The sequence below is a fragment of the Betta splendens genome, chromosome 5 (assembly GCF_900634795.4).
Source record: "Betta splendens chromosome 5, fBetSpl5.4, whole genome shotgun sequence".
Lineage (NCBI taxonomy): Eukaryota > Metazoa > Chordata > Actinopteri > Anabantiformes > Osphronemidae > Betta > Betta splendens.
This window is the reverse complement of record NC_040885.2, coordinates 2384791-2397572: the sequence shown is the minus strand read 5'-3', so window position 1 is coordinate 2397572 and position 12782 is coordinate 2384791. Positions and strand designations below refer to the sequence as shown.

Here is a 12782-nt window from a genome sequence, read left to right as displayed (position 1 = left end):
CCCCAGTCTACAGCCTTATCGCCTCTACATCACCACTGGCTGTGCTGCAGGATCACCAACTTTTTTAGTTGAATTTTTTCGACACACATGTAGAGGGGTTTCTTCAAAATTAAAAAGTAAATCTTCCTGAGTTTGATGACTTTTTTGGGCTCAAGCAATAATTAAACAGTCAAAAAATCATTAGTTCAATGTATTCATTTTGTAGCCGATTCTTTATCTAAGAGTTTAGAAAAGGTTTTGGTTATAAAATGTATTCATATTGTTGAACACACTTGAAACTGAAAAACACATTTTGTGCAACATGTAACGTAATAAATGTGTTTTTACGAGTAAGAGTAGATGAAAGCTCACTGCATTCAACCATGGTGTATAACCAATGTTTCTGAGAAGTCAATCATTTACAGTGGCTTAAAATGCTGTGTAATTCAACATTAATGCTGTCTGATGACCTTGTTTCCAGTTTCTAAATTCTCCTGGCTTCAAAGGCTTCAAAAAGAGCAAAACAGGTTTCATTTATCGTATTGATCCTATGAAAATAACAGAAATGCTGATTACTGTGTGTTACTGTAACAGTGGCTGATTATTATCAGACGCTCAGACATGTTTTTTGGGACTGTATAAGAGTCATGTCTGTGTGAAAGTGAGATTATTTGTGTCTATCATGTAATATGATTGAATTGTATGCATTATAATCAATATAGCAATTCCTTCAAGCCACTGCCTGTTGGTTTGGCTATGGGCTAGATTGATTAAGTAGGCAAATCAATTTCCCTCAGGGATTATTAAAGGTTTTTGAATCTTAAAACCTCCTTTCTGCTACAGGCCAGATTACAAAGTGAAATGTTAAACACAATTTTCATGCCGCTCATATCAGTTTAAAAAAATGTCAAAGCTGAGATTACAGAATTAGAGGAATTTCTTACCTTTTTATTTTTATGCCACTGATCGATTCAGGAGTTTGTGCTTCACTGTTGCTGGGATTTAAGGAGTTAGTCACTTTAAAATGTTGTTTGGACTTCCTGCTGTGACACAATAATGTCTCACTTGCCAGTTGAAACAGTGACAGCGTGCCAGATGTCTTGACTTTTGTAATTTAATTGGACATGTTAGTTTAGGGAAGAGGTCAAGCAGTTCCGCTGTTTCGCAAGAGGAAGAGTTTCAGTATTTAGCACACTATCTTCATTCATTGCTGCTTCTAAAAAAACATCTGTATTTGGGTTGCATCTATTTTAAGAGGCTTTACTCCATAAGGAAACTTCACACAGAATGTGGAAACCCACCAGTCAGTTTCAAGAGCATGTTTTAAGTCCATCTAAAAATACCACAGCTGTAAGGTTTCAAATTACTGTTAGTAATTCGGAATTTCAATAAAAAATTATTCATACATTTTCTTACATACACAGTTAATAAACGGTACAGGAGGCTAGAATTTACAGCACTCATCAGCAGATAGAAGCAGCTATTTTTTCCAGACAACAGTCCACTCTACAGTGAGGTAAACTTCACTAATGGGATGTTTACTAAGCGTTCCACTTTCATTCTTTTTTGTGGTTTAGACAAATACTGTGAGATATATGTTAATAGATGAGCACTTAATTGACAGCACTTACTGTAGGTACTGTACTGGTACTGTACTGGATGTACAGTGCTGGTCAGGATGCTAATAAGCTGTGCTAATGTCTGGTAGCTAAAGCAATACTAATACTGTTATTGATTGCTATAAATAGCTATAACAAAATATAACTGTTCACCTATAACAGGCTTTTATTTGGGCCTACTGACCTGGACACCTAGATTGCATTGCATTGTAGCCAAAATCTATTTGTGTTGATTTGAAATGCATTTTTTCTACCTTTGACACATTCACCCATTCGCTCCTACCAGCGCACGCTGGCTGACACTGGGGGCAACTTGGGGTTCAGTGTCCTGCCCAAAGGACACTCTGGCACATGTTCAGGAATCAAACTAATTCATATGATTAGTGGGCGACTGCTCTAACTCTTCAGCCACTGATGGCCCACAATACAATCCTAATGCTAAAATAATACTGATGTCAGCATCAATATTATTATTGATATTATAGTTATATTATTATATTATAGTAGTCAGCAGACATGCTGGACTGCACAATGTGTGTTTAGCTCTTTAATGTGATACAACTGCCAGATAAACCCAGATTGTTCCCATTTCCACCCTCTTTGCTCTATAGCACCTTGTGTTATCATAAAATGTACGAGATGATTTATGGTTGCACAAAATGTAATGTAATTGAATAAAATATCTATTCATCCATCTTCTATTCCGCTTAATCCCATACATGGGGTCGCAGGGGGAGGCGGGGTACACCCTGGACAGGTCGCCAGTCCGTTGCAGGGCAACACATAACACTCACCCCTACAGGCAATGAAGAGAGGCCAATCAACCTAATGCGTGTTTTTGGACTGTGGGAGGAAGCCCGAGAACCCAGAGAAAACACACACGAACACAGGGAGAACATGCAAACTCCACACAGAAAGGCACCCAGGCCCCCTCTGGGAATCGAACCGGGGACCTAATCGCTGTGAGGCGAGAGTGCACTGCACCACCGTGTAAAAATGAAATGTAACTATAAGTGTAATTTTTGTTAATCATTACTTATTCATGCTCTTACATATAAATTAGTGACTTCCTATATAAGAAAATTACAAAACTGTATTTTCCTATTATTTTAGGGCATACATCATATATAAGGTATGATAAATATGACAAACCCTATTCTTAGAAAATGACATTTTCCAAGATTCTAAATTTAACACAGCTAAAAGAGGAAGCATTGGTTGTGATTTAGTCATTTCCAGATCCAGCTTCTATAATTACTGCTTTCTTTCCCAGGCTGTTTCATTATCATCCTTCAGTTGCCATGGTTGAGAGAATGTTAGATACCAGTAGACGTCACAACAGGGCTAAAGGCTTAAAGCAGGTGTCAACAGGACTTTAGCTTTCTCAGCAAAATATACTCATTAAAGTATCATTTAGGTACCACAATTCTGTTGCAGTAGAACAAGTGTGTGTGTGTGCGCGCATGCGTGCGTGCGTGCGTGTGTGTGTTTAAAAAGGCTTAGTATATCAAATAACAAAAATGCACAAATCATGTTAAGGTAACAAAATCTATTTTGTCTGATGCACGCAGGATTCATGTTCCACCTCAATTCTATAAAAGGACAATTCAAAACAAGATCTACATCAATATATGTTCTATCCCCATGAGGAAAGTACAGAATAGAATCTAACACTAACAGCGACGATATTTCTGGGTTGACAGTATCGTCATGTGAGAATGTGTGAATGTAAAATACCTCTGTTACAACCTACTAGCTTCCTGCTTACTAGTAAACAGGAAGCAGATAGATATATATAAGTTAATTAATGTTTGCCAATAAATGTGAAAATGAGTAAATCCAAGGGCTTCTACAACTCACTTTTTTGTTTATTTGCCTTTTTTTAATGAGCTTATATATTAACCAAAAAGTTATAATACTATATTAAAATTATTGTAATTTGAAAAACTGTCCTAGTGGTTTCCTTTGTCTAATGGTAATTTCCTCCCACAGAAGCGTAGTCCATCTTAACATGTGTTCTATTTCTCAATGCACCATACAGGTACAAAAAAATGTCATTTAAAGTCAGTTTTAATTATTACTCAATTGTATGACATCAGCAAACACAGTATTAACAATCATAAGATTTGCTCAGCTTAACCAGCTCGTACCTTTTCTCTGCCCAGAGCTTCTGGTGATATATACAAAATTAAGCGCTGGTTTGGCTGTTATATATATATATATATATATATATATATATATATATATATATATATATATAGATATAGATATAGATATATATAGATATATAGATATATAGATATAGATATAGATATATAGCCATATAGCCATATATATATATATATATATATATATATATATATATATATATATATATAGCCAAGAGTGAGCGAGACATCGACTCGCTGATCCACACCACCAGGATCTACAGCTCGGACATCGGGATGTCATTCGGACTCGAGAAATGTGGGAGGATGGTGACAAAGAGAGGCAAGGTAATCCACACAGAAGGGGTCTCACTCCCAGAAGGAAGAATAGCAGACATTGAGGACAATTACAAGTACCTTGGAATACCACAGGCAAACGGCAACCTTGAACAGGCAACAAGGAATGCGGCAACAGCCAAATACCTCCAACGAGTAAGGCAAGTCCTAAGAAGCCAGCTCAATGGCAAGAACAAATCCCGGGCAATAAACAGCTACGCTCTGCCAGTGATCAGATACCCTGTGGGAATAATAAGGTGGCCAAAGGAAGAGATACAGACCACAGATGTTAAGACACGAAAGCTCCTCACCATGCATGGAGGGTTCCACCCCAAATCCAGCACCCTGAAACTGTACGCTAGCCGCAAGGAAGGAGGCCGAGGACTAGTGAGCGTGAGAGCCACTATCCAGGATGAAACATCCAAGATCCATAAGTACATCAAGGATAAGGCCCCGACAGATGACGTGCTGAGTGAATGTCTCAGGCAGTGGAGAACAGAGGATGAGCTGCTGGAAGAGGGACCATCATGGGAGGACAAGTCCTTACACGGGATGTACCACCGGAACATAACTGAAGTGGCTGTTCTCAACAAATCCTACCAATGGCTTGAAAGGGCTGGGCTGAAGGACAGCACAGAGGCACTCATCCTGGCTGCACAGGAGCAGGCCCTGAGCACCAGAGCCATAGAGGCCCAGATCTACCACACCAGACAAGACCCAAGGTGTAGACTGTGCAAAGAGGCCCCAGAGACGGTCCAGCACATAACTGCAGGGTGTAAGATGCTGGCAGGCAAAGCATACATGGAACGCCATAACCAAGTGGCTGGCATAGTATACAGGAACATCTGCGCGGAGTATGGACTGGAAACCCCAAGGTCAAAGTGGGAAACACCTCCCAAGGTGGTAGAGAACGAGCGAGCCAAGATCCTGTGGGACTTCCAGATCCAGACTGACAGAATGGTAATGGCGAACCAACCAGACATTGTGGTGGTGGATAAAGAGCAGAGGAAAGCCGTAGTGGTGGATGTGGCAATACCAAGCGATGGCAACATCAGGAAAAAGGAACATGAGAAACTAGAGAAATACCAAGGGCTCAGAGAAGAACTGGAGAAGGCTTGGAAGGTGAAGGCCACAGTGGTGCCTGTGGTGATCGGAGCATTAGGGGCTGTGAGCCCCAAACTGGAGGAGTGGCTACGACAGATCCCTGGAAAAACATCCGAAATCTCAGTCCAGAAAAGTGCAGTCCTAGGAACAGCAAGGATACTGCGCAGAACCCTCAAGCTCCCTGGCCTCTGGTAGAGGACCCGAGCTTGGAAAGTGGATGAGACCACCCGCGGAGGGTGAGAATAGAGTGTATATATATATATATATATATATATATATATATATATATATATATATATATATATATATATATATATATACTAATGTATTGAAGATTAAGTATTGAAACAACGTATGCTCCTGTTACTCTAGGCTCAGTCACATGTTTCCGCTGCTACTAAGTTCTCTGCGTATGTTGCATGTGACAGAGCCGAGCAGAGTTCATCTGATAGCCTCACTGGCTCCAGGGCCTGAGAAAATAGATATACAAGCATGAAATCAAAACCAGTGTTTAACAACGAGATTACCATCACTGTCTGGATGGCTGCCGTGCAGCTGTGATCAGACTGCAGCGTACACTAGGTAACAATTATGTCTTCCCTGGTGATCAGGTTAAAGGGCGTTTGTGGCCAGGCTGCTCAGAAGCGTCTTAGTATGTGGAATCAAAAAGGTCACCATCACTAATACTGTAGGTTTTGGTTAACATTTGCTCACCAATAAATACAGTTGTGTAGTCCGTTTCAGAGTAGTACTGACTGAAAATGCTCACCGGAGGGCGCCAGTGACAAAGGAGAGCCCAAACCACAAAAGTGTTACGTTTCACTTTGAGACACAACGTCATTGTTGTGTTGTTGTCCAAAGGCACTTAGACACGAGACTGTGGAACCAGGAATCCAACCACTCATTCTGGGCTTTATTGACAACAGCTCTGCCAGCTGAGCCACATATGCAAAGCTTGAATATATTCACTTTTACAAAGTCTCAGTAGTTCTTTTTGTTCTTTACTTACAGACAAACAATGCTGCATGTCACCTTTCAGGTTATGATACACAATCACCTTTGAGCTAAATTTAAAATATGTCTGGTGTCCACTGTCCACACACAACTTAACTCTACATGACCTCCTGAGCATCATGCAAAATCATCACTCAGCCCCTCAAAACAGTTTAATATGCTGGAAGAGTTTAAAAGGACAATATTGGTGTATGTTAACAAGAAACTTAGAGCAAAGGTCTGAATATTAACCGGAAGCTGCCTGAAATACCTCCATAATCCACATGGTGGCACTGTAACTGAATGCTCTGACAAATGGCTCCCATGACCCTGTAAGTAAACAGTGGAACATAGAAATAAAACTTACTATATTTATCTTTTACTTTTGTAAGTATCCTGAATTTGAAACAGACACGTCTGATTAGAGCTAGTAAATGTGAGGAGTTCGGCCTCTCAAGGACTCGAACAAGACAAGAGTCACACAGGATGATACACATCAGCTTCCAGATGTGACTGAACTTCATAGGCTCATCCCTTGATACAGATCACATCCAGTGAATGTTTTATCTGACATACATCACAAAGTACAGATACACAATAGAATTAAGATAAGTCAAATTGTTTTACTGTAACTGTAAGGTTAAAACGTATTTTTCACAGCCTTACTATAAAGAGACCAGCTTGTGTGCTTTTATTTCCAGCCTTTACACTTTGATTTACCTATCGGATTTGTGAGTTTTCAAACAACAGTGTTTATTTCTGGCCTTTGTGTGTTTACATTGATACAAACAACACAATTTCCAAAGTATGTACACTATAATATCTTGACTTCATGGTTGTATTTACCACTAGTACACTGGGTGTTTTTTGAAACGCTTGTGATGAGGTGGATTTGTGCCGAGACACAAAATGTCATAGCAATTGTATTTTCTAATATAGATGAGTTCCACTGGTCTTTTATTATAAGCATTTGTTATTTATCTATCTGTTACTGTCATTACAAGTTGTGACTTGTATCAATAATGTTTCACATATCAATTTATACATCATTATACTTTTAAGAACATGTGGGGGTTGGTCATGCATCACACACTCAAGAATTACTTAATCCATTCACTCTGACCTGGAAACCACTAAAGACACTGTGAAATGGCTATCAAGCCGCCGAGAAGAATGAAGACTGGTGGCACGGGGATAACAGCACAACAGCTGACCTGCTTGAGACAGGATGAAAGGGGGTGTAGGGGTCAGTGCTCCCTCATTGTTTGGAGCCACTAATTGTCATCCATCCTTTGTTTATCTCAGGACAGTCGTGAATGCATAAAGTTTGCCTTACAAGGAAGAATAAAAGTTGGCAGGAGCCTGTGTCTGTCAAAACACAAAGGAATATGACATTAGCAGTCATCAAGGTCAAGGCTGATGGTGGTGGTGGTGGTGGTGGTGGGGGGGGTTAATCTGTCCTGGGGGGGTTGGGGGCAACGTGCAACTGTGGACCCAGAGGACAGGATGCACATTGACAAAGGGCCAACGACTGTGGGACAGTGTGTCAGTCAGGGGCCTCTCACAGGAGAGGAGACCTCTCCATGTTAACATCTGCTCCACCAGCACAACATAATCCCCTTGTACTTAAAATGCGTCGCTTCCTCCCCCTGCGCCAGGAGAGATGCTCAACTGTTTGCATTCCCTGGTGTCGTCATGTTTGATCCCACTTTGTTTATTTGGGTCCATTTTGACTCAGTGTATTAAATTTCTTGTCAGTATTTTCATATTTTCATATTAATCTTTACTTTTTTTTACTTTTGAATAAAATGTGTAACCCAATCACCAAGTAACTCTGTGGTATTTTAATTTATTAGAATGATAATGTAAATGTTCTAGTATCACCAGAGCAATAGCTTGTGGCCTAATCTTAATTGGAGGTGAGGCTGAGCAGAGATTTGGTGTGCAGGCGGGGGATGAGTGGACGTGGGGGCACTTCGTGCACAATTGGCACTGAGCCTAATCAAGAGCTTGCAGAAATCCTCGCAAATGGGGAGGAGGGGGAGGGGCGTCCCTGAGGTGTCTCATTTCGGCTTTGAGGAAAGGGTTTTGCTCCAGTAACACACTTGGGCCCTCACCTAAATATCAAGATTGGTGTTTTGTTTTCCCCTTTGTCCTCTGTGTGTGTATGCTCGACTGAGATAGGAACATCAGTCCACAACTGCCCTGAAGCTGCCCCGAACAGTTTCATCCCTCCCATTTTCCTGCCTTCCCTTTATTACTGGGCTTTTCCATTGTTGGGCCTGTCATAAAACACTCAACACTGTGCCACTCCTTTCCTTCCTTTCCCCTAAGATTGTTTTTTTTCTTTCTTTTATATATATTTTTTTGTTTTGAAATACTCAGTCTTATAATTGTGTAATTTATTAGTATAAAAAAGTGTAATTTATTAGTATAAGCAGTTTGGAACAAAATGCAACATCAAGGTTAATATCCTTTTGTTTGAGTATGAAAAAAACGTTAATTTCATTGTCAGATACACAAGAAAGACGCCAAAATGGCAACTGTTGTTTCATCAAACCCCCCAATTTATGCGCTCTCCAGTGTGCGCTCGTGACGCGTTGACGCAGCAGACAGCGCTCGTTCATTGGCCAACGGCCGCGCGCTCAGGCAGCGGCAGAGGGAAATTCATCTGTCCCGTCCCCGCTGTGGACGAGGAGGCGGGGAGAGAGAATGGATGGGACCGAGTGACTGACTGAGAGTGGGAGACGAGCGTACAATGCCGCGCGCGCTGCCGCTTCCCTGCAGGACGTCTCAGCCCGGTCCCCGCTGAAGCTTTTACCCCACGCTGACCGCACACCGGCTGCCGAGCGCGGACGTGGGTCCGGCCCGCGTTTGAGTGGCCGGCGTCGGGCGAGACGCGCCGCGGACGCGGACGCACAATACAGAGGAGCGCAACGAGCACAACAAAAGACACACGGTGAGAAAGGTTCGTTGCGAGGACAAAAGTGAGAGAGTTGGACGTTGTTTGTTGTTCAGTGTAACTCTGAGGTGCGATCGCTAAGTAGATGCACCGTTCGTTGGTTTTTCCTGCATTTTTAATAACTTTGATTTGTACTAGTTCAGTATTGAATCCAGACTTAATCAAATCGACCCTTTCTGTGGGCAAACGTTTCATTTGCTTGAGTTTAAATGGTGATTCTGGTGAACCACACAGTGCAGCGGTCTTCACGTCTTTCACCTGATTTCTGCTGAGAGTAAACAATGAGAGTGGCCAAACGATGGACACCATGACAGCCGGCCGGGGCGACCTGTGATGCGCCTTTAACCAAAAAGATCTGGGGGTTGTGGGTTTGTAAAAGCAACCTGTTGTGCGTTACTTCCTCTACTTCTGTGGCACCGTGGTCAGCCGGCTCTCCTTTCTGCATCAATATCCTGTTTCCTGGACAAAACAAAGAATGGGCAGGCAGACATGTGATATCCTGTGTTGGTCTTGTGCCATCTCGTGAAAAACAGCGTGAGTGGATGAGAAAGCGGTAAATAATAATCCTAAGCAGCGCTTTAAAATGAGACATCTTATGTAAAGAAAGCACAATGGGCCCCGTTTCTTTTTGTGTGTCTGTAATCTGCTGGGATCTGACCTGGCAGGAGGAAACCCTGTGACATTAGTATGGCCGGATGCAGAACAAAGGCGCGGGCCCGGCTCGCGTAGGTGACTGACTGTATTGAGTTTGGGCCTCATGTGAGCGACATGTGCAGCCACACACACACACACACACGCATGCAGACAAAGTGCGCAGGCAGCGCTGCTTTGTGCTGGCTCTGGTCTGGGAGGTTCAGCTGCTTTCAATAGGGTCAGCGCGTCCGACTCCATGAAGCAATTTGCACTCGCGGGATGTTCCAGTGATGCTGCTGAGTTTCGGCACAAACAGCAGCGACCTGCCAATCGGGTGCCGCGTTCGCGAGCGGGTGCAGCTCACGTCCACGCAGCAGCGCAGGGGCCGCGTTCCCTCCACATTTCACCCGAGCCTGCGTGTTGTGTTAAAAGTTGCTCGTCAGCATTTTCTCTCTTCTTTCCCACACAGATTCATTTTGCGAAGACCGAGAGCGCCCGTCAGTGCCGTCGTGTCATGCGTTTGTTATGCAGGCTGATAAAGTTCAGCACCACGGCTGGAAAGAATTTCTTGCCAGACAGGTTCTGATCACGCGTCTTCGCAGGAGGATCGAGTTCAAAAGTCTAGGAGGTCTGAAAGGTTTAAAGGTCTAAAAGTGACTGATCACCTTGTCAAAGGTTATTGGACGTGTAAAGTACAAACCTATTCAGAGTTAGATAATTTAAAAAAGTTTTATTAGATGCTGTCTCAGCACTTTTTACTACTACATAGTTACTTCCCGATAGCTTCGTTTTTACTGGCACATTATTGGAGCCATTGTTGCAGAGGTGATTTAAATGCAGACAAAGCGAAAACCCCTGAATGTGGAGCTGTTGTCAGATTAAACAGAAAACATGGATTTGGTGAATTAAGACTTTGATATATGTAAACAGGGTTTATGCTGGAGGCCTCATTCAGGGTCAGACAATGGAGTATTTTCTAGTTTCCGTGTTTGTGGGTCAACAGCGATCTATAGGCCCAACAGCAGAAATCAATTCATAAGCCTGGAACAGAGAGGGCGTCCGAGGTCTGTGTCTGTTCAGTAAAAGGCCCAAACCGAACATAGCCTGTTCTTATAATCACACTTCTCCCGTGTTTGCTGTAAATGTCCCCGGTGCTGATAACTTAATCATCGCAAACAGTGTTCAGGCTGAAAGTTGTGTCAACAGGAATCTGTTCCCCGTTGGCCGTGGACCAGCTTCTGGTTTCATGTCTGCTCCGTCCCCTCAGACAGGACATCCTAAGCGAAACAAAGAGTCTGGACCTCAGCTTTCGCATGCAAATCCGCCAGCGTTGTGAAATCTCCCACATGCACTGAGTACTGTACAACTTTACACGTATAAGACAAAAGCCCTGATGTGTGTTTGGGTCAGGGGGGATTTGGTGGTTCTCTGTGGGTCTGTGGGGAACGTTGGTGTTGTTCTGTTTATATCCCGTCAGAAACCAGCAGAAAACACCAGCGTCAGCGCCCAGAGCAGCGACTCCAAGCTGGTGGAGAATTCCCATGGGAACTGGTTTCCAGATTAGTTCGATGAAAGAGACTCAATTAAAACAAGCTCCAATTTGTTTAACATCAAGTTCATGGAAAGATTGACTTCAAAATGCATCGCTCAAGAGTAGTTGACTCTAAGTATTTAATGAATGGAGACAGACATGGAATTATAGCTTACGCATGTGTATCAGTGGCTATTGAACATCCACTTAGAGTAAAAGGCCCAAGTCCCAGAGGAATGTAGGAAATGAATCCAAATTCAACAGTGCCTGCTTTACAACAGTACAACAACTTATGCAAATCAGATGTTCACGCATACAGTGCAATAGCAGTTGTGTTCAGTATGAAGTGTTAATGACCTGCTGCTAAAACAATACAGAGCAATTATCAGAGCAAACCAAATACAGCGACAGCTCACTTTTCATATTTCAAACCGTATATAATAAAATAATACATCAGATTTCCACAATTGAAATGCGTATTCTACTGCTCAGGTGAGATGTAGCTGCCAGATCCAAAGCGGAACCTTCTCATGTCGGGTTCACGCACAACCGCCGGCACTGGATGAGGCCTTGAACCTAACACATTTATGCAGCGTTGCTCTCGCGAATAGAACATTTGCTTTCTTGCTAGTGTTTTCCTCCCCCTCCTTCTCCTTGTGCATCTCTCAGACTGGTACATAATTGCTGTGAGGCTGAGGAAATGAAAATAACAACAAAGCAAGGCTTATATCTATCACCTTTCCCTCTGTCTGCGCCGCCGCTGGCTTTCCTGGGAGAAATAGTAAAGGGGTGTGGTCCTTAGTAATTATAGCATCCATCCATCCATCCATCCATCCATCCATCCATCCATCCATCCATCCATCCATCCATCCATCCATCCATCCATCCATCCATCCATGCATCTTTCTATTTTCCTCTCACACACACACACACACACACACACACACACACACACACACACACACACACACACACACACACACACACACACACACGTGTTCTCACAGCAGATGTACCCCACAGCCCTGCTTCCACTGTGATCGATTCTGCTCAATGCCTAAACCCCCGTGTGAGTGTTTCACACATACAGTGCCAGGAGGAAAGGGGGGGGGGGGGGGTGATAGCAAGGCGAGCTGAGGGTCTCTGTGAATATGTTGTGCTTTTAGTCCTACAGCCCCCCAGTAATTTCCTGTTTAGTTTTTGCACCAGATCAGTGAATGGTTTCGGGTCGTGTTGTTGGAGGGATTTGCCTTCCTGCCGTTGCATGGTGGACGATAGCGTGTGGCTGCACAGGTGCTCACCAACTACAACTCCGCATTCATCATTAATGGGCTGAGACGTGAGCCTCCTCTCTTACTGTAATGCTGGAAGCGAACACCTCCACGTACACCATGCTCACATGCATCCCTGCTCCCCTTCCAGCTCGCATCCCCTGCAGCTCAGGCAGAAAGAAATCGCCCAGCTGCAGTCACCTTCAC

General features: G+C 43.0%; 1 protein-coding gene across 2 annotated transcripts in view; it reads left to right on the top strand.

The window, feature by feature from the left end:
• The first annotated feature begins 8863 nt into the window (after positions 1-8863).
• Positions 8864-12782, top strand: part of frmd4ba (FERM domain containing 4Ba) — a 29121-nt gene continuing 25202 nt past the window's right edge. Inside the window, exon 1 of one of the 2 annotated variants that reach the window (XR_003785930.2) lies at positions 8864-9137. The gene's annotated coding sequence lies outside the window, so the exon portion shown is untranslated. Of the gene's footprint in view, positions 9147-12782 lie in introns of both variants that reach the window. The other variant, XR_003785931.2, reaches the window with a different exon arrangement.